The sequence below is a fragment of the Euprymna scolopes genome, chromosome 26, assembly GCF_053919585.1.
Source record: "Euprymna scolopes isolate OS-2025 chromosome 26, ASM5391958v1, whole genome shotgun sequence".
Taxonomy (NCBI): Eukaryota; Metazoa; Mollusca; class Cephalopoda; order Sepiida; family Sepiolidae; genus Euprymna; species Euprymna scolopes.
Window position 1 is genome coordinate 77,315,045 of NC_136507.1, and position 13,590 is coordinate 77,328,634.

Sequence of the window (13,590 nt, forward strand, 5' to 3'; positions counted from 1 at the left end):
CATTTAATTCTTTTTTTTTTTTTTTACCTTCATTGATGAGGGAATCTCCCCCCTCTCTCTCTCATATATATATATATATATATATATATATATATATATATATATATATATATATATATATATATATATATTCAAAAATAAAACTGTACCAAGTCCATGAATGTGGGTTAAAAGCAAGTGATTTTTTTTCATGAAATTTTATATAGGTCAATCTCTCTCTCCCTCTCTCACACACACACACACACACACACACATATATATTGAATAAGTCACAGAGAAAGAAAAAAGAAGTTTAATAAGCTTATGTTTGCATATATGTTTTAAAAATACATTTTTGAATGTTAAAAACTTTAATTTAATGACCAAACAATAACGTAACGTTTAGCTTACATCATTGTGGCGGCGTTTCGTCATTAAAATATTAATTGGACCACATTGTTATAAAACTAGAATTAATTTTGTTGAAATCTTCAATATAACCAAAACTTTCTAGACAGACGGACTATCCTCTCCCCCTTCCTGTCCCACCGATAAGCAAAGCAGAAACTTGTTGGTAAAGTTCTAAATTGATTTAGAAGAAAGAAAAAGAGACAAATGAAAAGGAATGTCGAGAGAATATCTTATTTGTTGACCCCTTTTGGGAAATGGATGGAGGAAATAATAAAAAAAAAGAAGCGAAATAAGTTGAACACAACAGATGCGAGATTGTCACACACGCACAGCACAGGCCAACAGTGAAACTATGTTTTTGGAAATAAAACACGCGCGTCTTAGTTACTGCGTTCATAACATTCATCATGAATAAAACTTGGCTTTTTTAAAATAAACACATTTGTATTACTGTACACGTAGATTCGAAAAAGTTGTCAAAAAACAAATATATAACAAATAAATGTTACCAAAGGCAAGATAAGTTACTTTTCTACCAAACTGGATATATTTTTTAGTGCTTTTTTTTTTTAATGTAACATGTTTATTCAGCTCGAAAAACATACAGTGTTTACCGATGTATTGTAAAATACAAAATGGCGCCCGACTCTCTCTCTAACATGGTAAGTTAGGGAAAAAGGAGTTAAAAATAAAAAACTAGACAAAATACTGTTAGAAACTCGCTCAATATATCTTACCGTGACATAGGCTGATATATATTCGGTGGGTTTTGTCTATTTTTAAAATTTTTTATTTTTAACTCCTTTTCCCAAACTTACCATGTCAGGGAGAGAGAGAGAGAGAGAGAGAGAGAGAGAGAGAGAGAGAGAGAGAGAGAGAGAGAGTCAGAGTCGGGTGCCATTTTGTATTTTCCAATACATCGGTAACACTATGTTTTTCGAGCTGAATAAACATGTTACATTAAATAAAAACACTAAAAACATCCAGTTAGGTAGAAAAGTAACTTACTTTGCCTTTGATAATATTTATTTGTTATATATTTGTTTTTTGACAACTTTTTCGAATCTATGTGCACGGTAATACAAACCCAAATAAACTAAGTTATTACAATACACCCACACTTTCAGCGAAAAAAATATTAAAATTAAATTTTAACTTATTTTATTATAATTATGTTAACACAATGGTAATCCCCCCCCCCCCACCAAAGGAGACAAATACCCCCACCCCACCTCCACAAGGTAAATTTTTACGACGTGCCCCAGCGTATTATAAATACCCCAAGCCAAGCCGTTCTTAAAATTGGTTGGTTGGTTGAGGGAGGGGTGTTTACACTACGCTGAAGCAGATCGTAAAAAGTACCAAAAGATAAATTAAACGCAAATTGATAACACCGTTCTTGACAACCAACATAGAGGACAGACAGCGAGTAACTATTTTCGGTAGCCATTTTGGAAATATAAAAGAAATGGTTACTCGTTCCGTACTACGTTATGTGCCACATAACTTATGTGGTCAAGAACTGGGTGATCATTTTACATTATGTTTATTGTTTATACAGAATAGCGAACCCCACTCTAAATTCTATGTTAACATTTGTCCTCCTGCTCTTTCCAGGGCATTGACATATAAATCTCTCTCTCTCTCTCTCTCTCTCTCTCTCTCTCTCTCTCTCTCTCTCTCTCTCACACACACACACACAAATGCATAAAATAAAATTTTTAATTTTCAGTTTACAACATGGGGCCAAAAAGTTAAAATTAAGTATTTACCCCCCCCTCTCGCATTAATTGTATTTCTCTAAATTATAAACGACTATTATTTAATACTTCCTTAATATCACGAAAATAAATATATGTGCATTTGCATAGTATATATTTAAAAATAAACTAATGTCAAAACAGGTTTTTTTTCTTGCGTTCTTCCATGGCCGCGATTTTTATAAATTGCCACATATCATTAGTATTACTATTATTAAGAATGATAATAATAATAATAATTATTATTATTATTGGGCTTGTATTACTGTACACATAGATTCGAAAAAGTTGTCAAAAAACAAATAACAAATAAATGTTATCAAAGGCAAGATGATTTACTTTTCTACCAAACTGGATATAATTTTCGTGTTTTTATTCAATTTAACATGTTTATTCAGCTCAAAAAGCATACAGTGTTTACCGATGTATTGGAAAATTCAAGATGGCGGCCGATTCTCTCTTTAACACGGTAAGTTCGGGAAAAGGTGTTATAAATAATAAACTAGACAAAATACTATTAAAAACCACCGAATATATGTCAAGTTATGTCACGGTAACATATATTGAGCGAATTTCTAACAGTATTTTGTCTAGTTTATTATTTATTACACCCTTTTCCAAACTTACCGTGTTAAAGAGAGAATCGGCCGCCATTTTGAATTTTCCAATACATCGGTAAACATCTATCGAAAATCTATCGACTGGTGTTAATCGTGACACCCTACACTGATGATTCCGGAAAGGATTAAACACTAGTGTCTGTAGGTATTTAATAATCATTATAATATAATATATATATATATATATATATATATATATATATATATATATATATATATATATATATATATATATATATAACCAGGGTGATCCTAACGACCGAAAAAATAAGTCAAACTTTTGGTAATTCATTTTTAAATGATGTAAAAAATCGACCATCTCATCCGTTCAGGGTTACAAATTAACAAATAAACGCCGATAACATCAATTATTGTAAATATATGCTTGATTACATTAAAAAAAAATGCGAGCATGAAAAGTAATATGGTTAAGATTAAACATAGAAAAGTAAAAGGACTAGTTGTTAAAACTGGAAAAGAAAAAGAAAATATATTCTAGTAAAAAGATATAATAAACTTATAACTTAAATATTGCAGCATTAAGAATTTTTTTAAATCCAAGTTAACATTATATATAAAATCTTAATGCTTTTAATATTTCAAGTTATAAATTTATATTTTTTACTAGAATATCTTGTCTTTTTTTTTTTTTTTTTCCAAATTTAACAACTAGTCCTTTTACTTTCCTAAGCTTACTCTTAACCATATTACTTTTCATGCCGGCATTTTTCTATGTAATGCATGATTAAATATTATTTTTTTTGTGTGTTCAATATCATACGTAGTGTCAACAATCCATAAAATTATTACCAACTTCTTAAACTGATTAAATAAATAAATAAATAAACAAATAAAAGACATAATTAAGTAAATAAACAGAAATAAGGGACAAGAATGAGAGAAACAGAATGAACAGGCGATGTCGTAAGCCAAATATTATCAGCCCTAGCACGGCAAAGAGCATTACTTTTGTTAACTCTTTCTATATAGCCCAAATAAGATGGCATGCGAGCGACATTCCCACTATGATTTTTGAAGGTGTCGACGACGAAAAAGTGTCTATGGTAACCAACAGCCAATCAGAAGAAACCGTCTCTCACATTCGTTACTCATTCTGAGGACTTTTGAACACCAGTAATTTTATTATAACTTTTTTTTTAATTATTATTATAACGTTTTGTTTTAATGTTTAGAGGATCTCTGGATCGGAACAAAACTAAAAATCGTCTCAGTATAGACATATTTCTCCTTCAATGATAAAAGAAATAAAATATAATATCATAACAGACATATACATTTTGCTCCTAGCCAAACCGATTAATAACTTTACTAGAAGAATCCGTGGAAATTCCACAGTAATCAAAAACGTTTAAACACATTACTAACGGTGAGGGGGCTTTTCGCGGTCGTAAAAAACGCTTAAATGTAATATTTTCATTTTCTCCATATTATTATTATATATGAGTCGTAATTTCAAAAGTAAAAAAACAAAAAAACATTTGGGTGCAATTAGCTAGAATCGAACCCGAAACTGTAGCATTTAAAGCGGATTACGTTACCACTGTACCAACGTGACATGCATATGAACTGATTAAAATTTAAAATTAAAAATACACTCAGACGAATGTAAAAAATGTATAACGATTTTTTCAATTTTTACCCATTTTTAACCCCTTAAAACTTTTTAACCGACTAAATACCCATACAAGAACGGTTTGTAAAAAGTTCAATCATTTGAGACCCCTAGCACCGCTCTGCGACTTTTAGTTTCGGAGGAAAATATGGAGACAGACCCAGAGACAGATATTAGATGAATAAAATGAATAAAAATAAAATAAAACAAATAACGACAAAAAACAAATTTTTAGCATTTTTTTAAAAATCCCTTTAAAGCTAAAAAGAAGCTAAAAAGAATTGATTTAGAAAATTTAGTTTTTTTCAATGAAAATTCAACACCAACAAACACATTGTTTTGTTTTTCTGAATAACTTTTTATGTAAATTATAAAAGCAACAGATCTCAATTCACTTGCACATTTTTGGAAATTTAAAAAAGAAACTATAAAAAATGTAGTCTCCTTTTAACATGACCTTTTTATTATAAAATCACAGACAGACATGCTTTTTTTTTAATTTTTGGAAAGGGAATAGTTTTAATGATTTTTAATTGATAAAGCGCGACTATAAAGGGAGATAATTCATTTTTCATTAATTAATGTTTGGGATGATGATGTTTTTTAGATGACCAAAACATAACCTAATCTTTACAGTATTGTTTGGTCATTATATCACGAATTGAACCAGATTGTTATAAAGCTAGAACTCATTTGGTTCAGAATGTTGTTGTTTAAATGGAAGCCATCTTGAAGCAGAAATCTTCGATATAACTTAAAAATGAGTAACATTAAAATACAATTTTGAAAAAGTTTTAAATTCTTTAATTCTATCTCTCAAAAAAAAACAAAAAAAAACAGACAAACATCCTTTCACTTCGTTGTGTTGCAGAGTTGGATATACACCCTAAGGTAAAATTAACCCCCTTCCCGAAAAATGAGATTCTACCTTTTTAAGGCAATTACATATGAGCATTTCGAAAGAACTGGTAAAAAGAAAGAGAAAAGCAATCATTTGAAAATTTACAGGGTTGGGGGTCGGGACCGGTTTCGTATTTAAATTTCACGTAAATTGATAATCCTTATTTCCGGGCCATTATACTTAACTAATCACTAAAGTCTGGCCGCCAAGTTCGTCCAACCACACGTAACCTCCCCAAAACAGTAGATTCTACCCTAGGAAAACACCGAATTAATTTCCCAGAGCGACACACACACATACACACACACACATTGGCCAATTGCCCTAAAACGCTAGAATGGACCGGAAACGGAGTATAAGTTTACGTTAAATGGGTTTGTATTACTATACACATAGATTCGAAAAAGTTGTAAAAAAAAAAAAAAAAATAAAAAAAAAAAATAAATAAATAAATAACAAATAAATGTTATCAAAGCAAGATAAGTTACTTATCTACCAAACTGGATAATTTTTTTTAAAATGTTTTTATTTAATGTAACGTGTTTATTCGGCTCGAAAAGCATAGTGTTTACAGATGTATTTGAAAAATGCAAATGGAGGCATGCTCGCTGTTGAATACGGTAAGTTTGGGAAAGTGATTTTAAACAAAAAACTTATACAAAATACTGTTAGAAACTCACTCATAGACGGACATATATTCGATGAGTTTCTAACAGTATTTTGTATAATTTGTTTGTTTGAACTCATTTTCACAAACTTACCCTGTTCAACGGCGAGCATGCCGCCATTTTTCTTTTTAAAATATACCGATAAACACTGATTTTCGAACCGATTACACAATTTAAAGCGAGTAAAACCACTGAAAACTTTTCCAGATAGGTAGAAAAGTAACTTATCTTGCCTTTGATAATATTTATTTGTTATATATGTGTTTTTAACCACTTTTTCGAATCTATGTGTATTATAAGACAAACCCCGTTAAATTTATATGCGAGACAGAAAACCATATCTAGTTTGTAAAATATTTGCTTTTTTTTTTTTTTAATTTTTCTTGTCAATCCACCAATATTTTCAGGGTGTTAACACGTAATCGCCTAAAAACACAGAATCACAGATTTTGGGGGTGAAGGAGAGGAGGGTTAGCTAAAGGCGTTAATTTACAATATCCTAATTTTTGCTTCGTTTTTGTAAAAAAAATTTTTTATTTTGCTATAAAGTTAAGTTAAGTAAAAACGAGTTCGCAAGTTTCTAAAAAATAAACTGGTTTATAAAAAAAAAAAACGTCTATGAAACTTCTATTTTTGGTGTTATTTGTAATATATATATATATATATATATATATATATATATATTAGTTATCTTCAAGTTTAGTCACCGTACAGAAGCTTTGTGCGGAACTGTCGGCTCGGCTGCATATATGACTATCTTCAAGTTTAGTCACTCTGTTTACAAAGGCTTTGTGAGAATTTGAAAAATAAAAAATAAAGTACTTGTTTAGTTGAATCAAGACATTAAACAATTAAAATATTGAAAAAAAAAATATTGTACGCACTCGTTAGATGATAAAGTTTTCATACAAAAAAAATCACAACTTGATCAAGTAGTTTTTTTTATTTTTTTATAGAGGAAAATCAAATGAGATTGATTATGTCGCGTTCATCTTGCTTATTTCGCAGACGAAAAGGGGGGGGGCGCCAGGGGAGATAACTCCAATCACCGCTTAAAGTTTGGGCGCTTACATTATTAGGACGAAAATTTTGTTAAATAGAGTTTTCAGATTAAAAAAAAAACAATGATTTCAACTGCTTTTTTTTGTCAATTCTGATAAGTTACAATGTTAGCTTCCAAATTATGCAGTCGAAATTACCTAAATATTACTGAATTATTAAAAACAACTTTAATCGTGTTAGCAGGTGAAAAATTGCGGCCATCTTGTTTAAATCGAAACGGAAAATTACCTCCCTTTCGAACTCTCCTGTGTCTTACGATCGTTTTCATCAAATTATACCTTATCGATTTTCGTAATTTATGGCTATAATCATCTTAAAAATACGAGGATAGATACCATTGTTTTCGTGTGAAATTCAGTATTACGATTTCTGAAATTTCGTCCCAATAGTGTAGAAGCGCCAAAGTTTGTCAAAATAGCAGAAAAAATACATAGATAAATATTTAAGTTTTTTTTTTTCACTTATTTTTACAGAGTTCTTTGCCTTTTTTTTGTAATCCTTTTTTTGTCAATCAATTTTTCGGGTTTGTATTACTGTACTGTACACATAGATTTGAAAAAGTTGTCAAAAAACGAATATATAACAAATAAATGTTATCAAAGGCAAGATAAGTTACTTTTCTTCCAAACTGGATATAATTTCCGTGTTTTTATTTAATGTAACATGTTTATTCAGCTCGAAAAGCATACAGTGTTTACCGATGTAATGGAAAATTCAAAATGGCGCCCGACTCTCTCTTTAACACGGTAAGTTCGGGAAAAGGTGTTATAAATAATAAACTAGACAAAATACTGTTAGAAACTCGCTCAATACCGTGACATAGGTTGACATATATTCGGTGGGTTTTTAATAGTATTTTTGACAACTTTTTCGGATCTATGTGTACAGTAATACAAACCCGAAAACTTTATTCCAGAACGAGTACGTATATATATAATTGTTTTTTTTTTTTTTTCAATATTTCAATTTTTTTAATGTCTTGATTCAACCAAACAAGTATAACAATATTTTCATTTTGCAGCCGACAACTCCGCACAAAGCTTTTGTAAACATAGGGTGATTAAACTTAAAGATAACTATATATGTGTATATAAGTAAAATAAACTGACCTTTAAAATACGAGTGTTGGATTAGTTGAAATAAGTTCCGAGTATCCCTCGATGATAGAAGTCCTAGGTCCAGATGAAGTAAAAAGTTTTTTTTGTTTTAATCCACAAAAATGCTAAACTATATCAGAGTATACACGTACCTCCTTGTCTTGGGTTAGATTCCTTATGTTTTTTAAAATAGCTTTCTTTTTCTCCGACGAGATAAACGAATAACTTTCTTTTAAGTTATTCCCATAAGTGATTTTATTTTCGTATTCTTTGTCGAAAAAAAAGTTTTCTTTTTTTTTTTTTTTTTTTTCGATTCACTGTAACATTTTTTTTTTTTTTTGTGCACAATAAATTCCCAGCGTCGAATTAAAGCTGCGTCGTCCGAAGTTTTATTTTAAATCCCGGAATATCTTTAAAGGTCTCCGAAAACGGTAAACACTTATTATTATTTTTTTTTTTTAAATATAAACACATATAGATACACGACACACACACACACACATTAACCCAGACAAATAAATGTATTGGTTTGAAATACAGTTGAAATAAATTATTACCTAAAAACTACCACATCTTTTTTTTTTTTTTTTTTTTAGTTTTTCCATAAATAAACTCTTTCTCTCGTCGAATCTACCCAGCAAAGAACTCCGTAGGGATCATCCGATATCCATTAGAACAACTTGGATATACCGATTTATTTATATAAATATATACATATACACACACAAGAAGACCTAACTTCTTTTTAATCTTTTTTTCCCCCTAAACCCACACGGTTTTACATATATATATATTTTTTTTGTCAGGACGTACAAAAAAAAAAGCGCCCTCGTTCGTTGGGTTTACGGTGAAAACTCTTTTCGCCTAAGACGCCGAGAGAGAGAGAGAGAGAGAGAGAGAGAGAGAATCGGGAGGGTGGGGAGGGGCCACCTCATTTCTTTCCTCCTACAAGTCAACTTTTTTTCTCTTTCTCTCTCGTATACGCTTGTAAACTTTTATATATATATATATATATATATATATATATATATATATATATATATATATATATATATATATATATATATATATATATATATATATATATATATATATATATATATATATATATATACAATACATATATATATAACTACTTCATTTACTCACATAAAATTGATATACGAAAGTATAAATTTATGCGTAAACTTTAAGTATAAGCATAAGCCTGAAGAGTCCTAGAGTGGATGAAACGCGGAATATTCAGTGTCGCCATATATATTTTATAACTTATATATTTTATAAGTGTGTGTGTGTGTGTATATATATATATATATATATATATATATATATATATATATATATATATATATACTTCCTTTCTTTGTCGTGCGTTTTACTTCATGCAGTCATCATTCACTCATTCACAACTATTGCGAATCTACATTTTTGAAAAAGGAAAAAAAGAGAAAGCAGGAAATTTATATAATTATTATCCAAATGAAATCATAAAAAAATCGTAAACTTGTTTTATTTCAAAGTTTGACACAGTAAATAGTGTTTCTTTTACTGTGTGTGTGTGTGTGTGTGTGTGTGAGAGAGAGAGAGAGGGAGGGGGAGTTGTTGGCCATATGAATTTTTTGGGTGTGCGTTTTATCGGCATGTTTCGAGTAAACTGATGAACAGTGTAGTGTGGTGACATCATTGTTTTTGTGAACAAGTTTACACACACACACACACACACACACACACACACACACACACACACACACACACACACACTTATCAAAATCGGTACAAAATCCAACTAAATAGATTTGCTAACCATTACTATTACCGACATAAATTGTTTGAAAGGAAATAACCGTTTAGAAATTAATCAACAACAGTTTATGTTTCTTTACTTATTCATTTCTGACCTGACCTGTTGTGTTAACCCCCCCCCCCAAAAAAAAACTGGTACTTAACAGAATACGGGCCATGCTATTTTTTTTTTTTAATAGGATTTCAATTTAAATTCATTTTTTTTTAATGGTATTTTCGTTGATTAAATTGCTAGGTACTCCTCGCCATGTTAAAAATGTTTCTAAATAATAATTTTCTTTTTAAATTTTTGCAGCACTCTTCGTATCTGTATAAGTACTAATATTTTTTTGTTAATATTTAAAAAAAATTTTTTTTTTTTTTTAATTTTCCGTAAATAGAAATTGTTCATGAAATAATCCACTTATCTAGTTACTTCCTGGAATGACTGAACGAAACAGATTATTTATCCGGTGACCAAGTCACAGCAAATTAAATTGATTTAACCCAGTTTTTATATGATGACATATTTGCCGTACATGTAAAACTATTCGCTAATGGGCTGACAAACCATAGTTAAAGCTTTGTTGGGGTCATACTTAAATAAAAAATGCTGCTTTATGTTTCCTTTCTTGCTATTATGAAGTAAGGGTCAAGGGTAAGTGGAGCAATCCTAGAGAAGAGGTGGCATTCTTCTCCAGAATTGCTCCACTTACCCTTGATCCTTAGTAGTTAATGAAACGAGAGTTTTCGGGTTGTCCTTAACTATGGCCAACCACTTTACTTTTTACTTAAACGTAATTGAAATACAGAGTGTGTGTGCTTTTGTTTTAAGGCGGCGAACTTTAAATCAAAATTAATGACAGATTTTTTTTTATTATACGAATATGTGGTTTATTCACTAGATTTTCACAAACTCTTCGCATTAAATTAGGCTGTATCCCGACAATGGCGTGTCGAATGTTGTCTTCGAAGTGGTCTATTGTGTCTAGCTTATCATTGTAGATATGGGATTTTACATGGGAGATGAAATGCGGAAACTTTTATATAGCTTAATTGCCATAAATATATTTTCATAGCTTTATATATATATATATATATATATATATATATATATATATATATATTGTCATCCATATACAGTACTGTATCACAGCTCATCAGTGCGGCTAAACCAGCAACAACCTCAAGTCAGGATTGAAACTCAACCGTCTAGGCAATAATCAGCACTTCTCACTGTTACGCTATTTGTCTGATGCTGAGATATATATATATATGCGAAATTACAATGCTTACACAAAGAGCATTGCTTTTTTCGCTAGCGGCAGTTTGTTATTTCTCTCCCCAGTATGCTTAATCCATGATTGGGAGCATTTATAGTCATTTATAGTCATACACATATAGTATTGTTTGGCTGTATCCCAGATCATACATATGTGTGTGTGTGTGTGTGTGTGTGTGTGTGTGTGTGTGTGTGTGTTGGAACGTTTTTAACCTTTAAGACTACATATATTTTTTTTTAGTCCTTCGTTAGAAAATTATTTTGCCAGTAAGTCAATTAATGTCCATGTGAATCAATTTGCTTTTTCAATCCACAATAGTCCTTATGTTAGTTAAGGGATCATCAGTTGTTTACCATAAAACAGTGTTTCTGGGATATATATATATAAAAGTGAACGTGTGTGTGTGTGTACATTTTCCCATGCAATAATTCTGTCAATTTTAAGTCTACAGACTCGAAAATTGATATACAGGGTACTGAGATGTGGAAAAATCTTTGTAATCAGTTTTCGGCCAGAAATTTGGCCGTTAAGGGGTAAAAGCTCAACGATTTGACCTTTGAGAACTGTACCAAACTACTCCGCCAATTTTTGGTATAAACACTTGAAATTTTAGATATACGTTCCTTGGACATGGATCTAATAATAACTTGATTTGAGCTCAAAACAATAAACGTGAAGGGGTCATAATAGGGGTCAAAGTTAAAAAATAATTGACTTTTTTTTTTTTTTTTTGCAACATACACTTCTAAACACCCGCGCAACGCCGGTCTGAAATTTAAAGTTATTGTTGCTAATTTTCCGACTTTTTTTTTTCTTGGTGTAAAAGAGGAGGAACAGATGGTGTTTCTTTTTCTTATTTCGAACTAACTAAAAGTACACAACATTGTTTTTTATAGTGGGTTTAACGCCCCTCCCCTCTCCCCCTCTCCCTCTCTCTCCCGTTCTCTCCCTCTTTCTCGTTCTCTCGCTCTCAACACACACATGCAGTGCACACGCATGCATATGGTTAAAATAAGGTTCTATGCATATAAAAGTTATAAATAATAGTTAATGCACCCTCTCTCTCTCTCTCTCTCTCTCTCTCTCTCTCTCTCTCTCTCTCTATATATATATATATATATATATATATATATATATATATATATAGAGAGAGAGAGAGAGAGAGAGAGAGAGAGAGATTCAGAGCTGTCGAATTCCACGCGACAGTTTTAGGTTCGATCCACGGCTGAGGATAGGTGCATGTCTAGCCGCACTGATGAGTTGTGATATGTGTGGATGACAAATAAATATATATATATATATATATATATATATATATATATATATATATATATATATATATAATATAAAGTTGTGTGTGTGGTCACGAATAGACTCCTATATGGTTGACTATTATAGAAGATGTATCGAGACACAGGAATGGGTATGTTTGATCTGGCATAATGATGATTCATTAAAATTCTGGGGTCTGCATACGCGCCTGGTCCACAAAGTATGGAAATAAAAAATTAAAAAAAGGTGAAAGTGTTTTTGATATAGATGTACATAATAATACTTTGATAAGTATGTTTTAAGTTAAATAGGGATGGTATAATAAAATTGTGGTGTCTGCGTTCGCGCCTGTCTCCATAGAATGGAAATAGGCACTTAAGTTTAATAAAGACTTTTAATATCTATCTGCGTAAGTATACTTTGATAATTATGTTTCAGTTTGAAGAAATATGGTATAATAAAATTATGTGGTGTTCGTTCGCGCCTGACCTCCATAGAATGGAAATATGTCACAAAGTTTAACAAGGTTTTTTTAATATAGATCCACAGAATATTGTGATAAGTGTTTCAGTGTGAACAGGTATGGTATAATAAATTATGGGGTTTATCTATTATATTTTTACTTTCATCATTTGGTTTTGATACCCCCAAATTCGAAGCTATCTCTTTTCAACCCTTCCTTTTCATAACCTATCATACTTTCATAAATCAGAGTCCATTTTCTGTAGGCTGTTTTTGAACCCAGTCAACGACGGGTACTTTTGCTAGTATACGAGCAAACAGTTAATATAACATGTTAAAAACGCTTTGAAATGAGTTAAAAACATATTTAATCTGCAAAGGAAACACTAGATAAGTGGATAGTCCTTAATCCACGGAGTTTTCGAAGAAATACTTTCCTTCTCATCAGAGGGTAGGAATTAGCAAAATGCGGGATCGGATTTTGCATGCAAAAGTATGTGGTGAAACAACAAGTAAGTTTTGAAAACAAAAAAAGTGAAGCAGAGGAAATATAGTGAAGAGAAAGGTGATTACACATGGTGTGTGTGTGTGTGTGTGTGTGTGTGTGTGTGTGTGTGTGTGTGTGTGTGTGTGTACCAATAATAAAATAATAATTATTTA

At 30.9% G+C, this 13,590-nt stretch overlaps 1 protein-coding gene across 1 annotated transcript in view; it reads right to left on the reverse strand.

The window, feature by feature from the left end:
* LOC145248209 (uncharacterized) overlaps positions 1–8,306 on the reverse strand; it is a 271,375-nt gene extending 263,069 nt beyond the window's left edge. The window contains exon 1 of the mRNA XM_080110074.1: positions 8,144–8,306. The gene's annotated coding sequence lies outside the window, so the exon portion shown is untranslated. The remainder of the gene's footprint in view (positions 1–8,143) is intronic.
* Between the last annotated feature and the right edge of the window lie 5,284 nt (positions 8,307–13,590).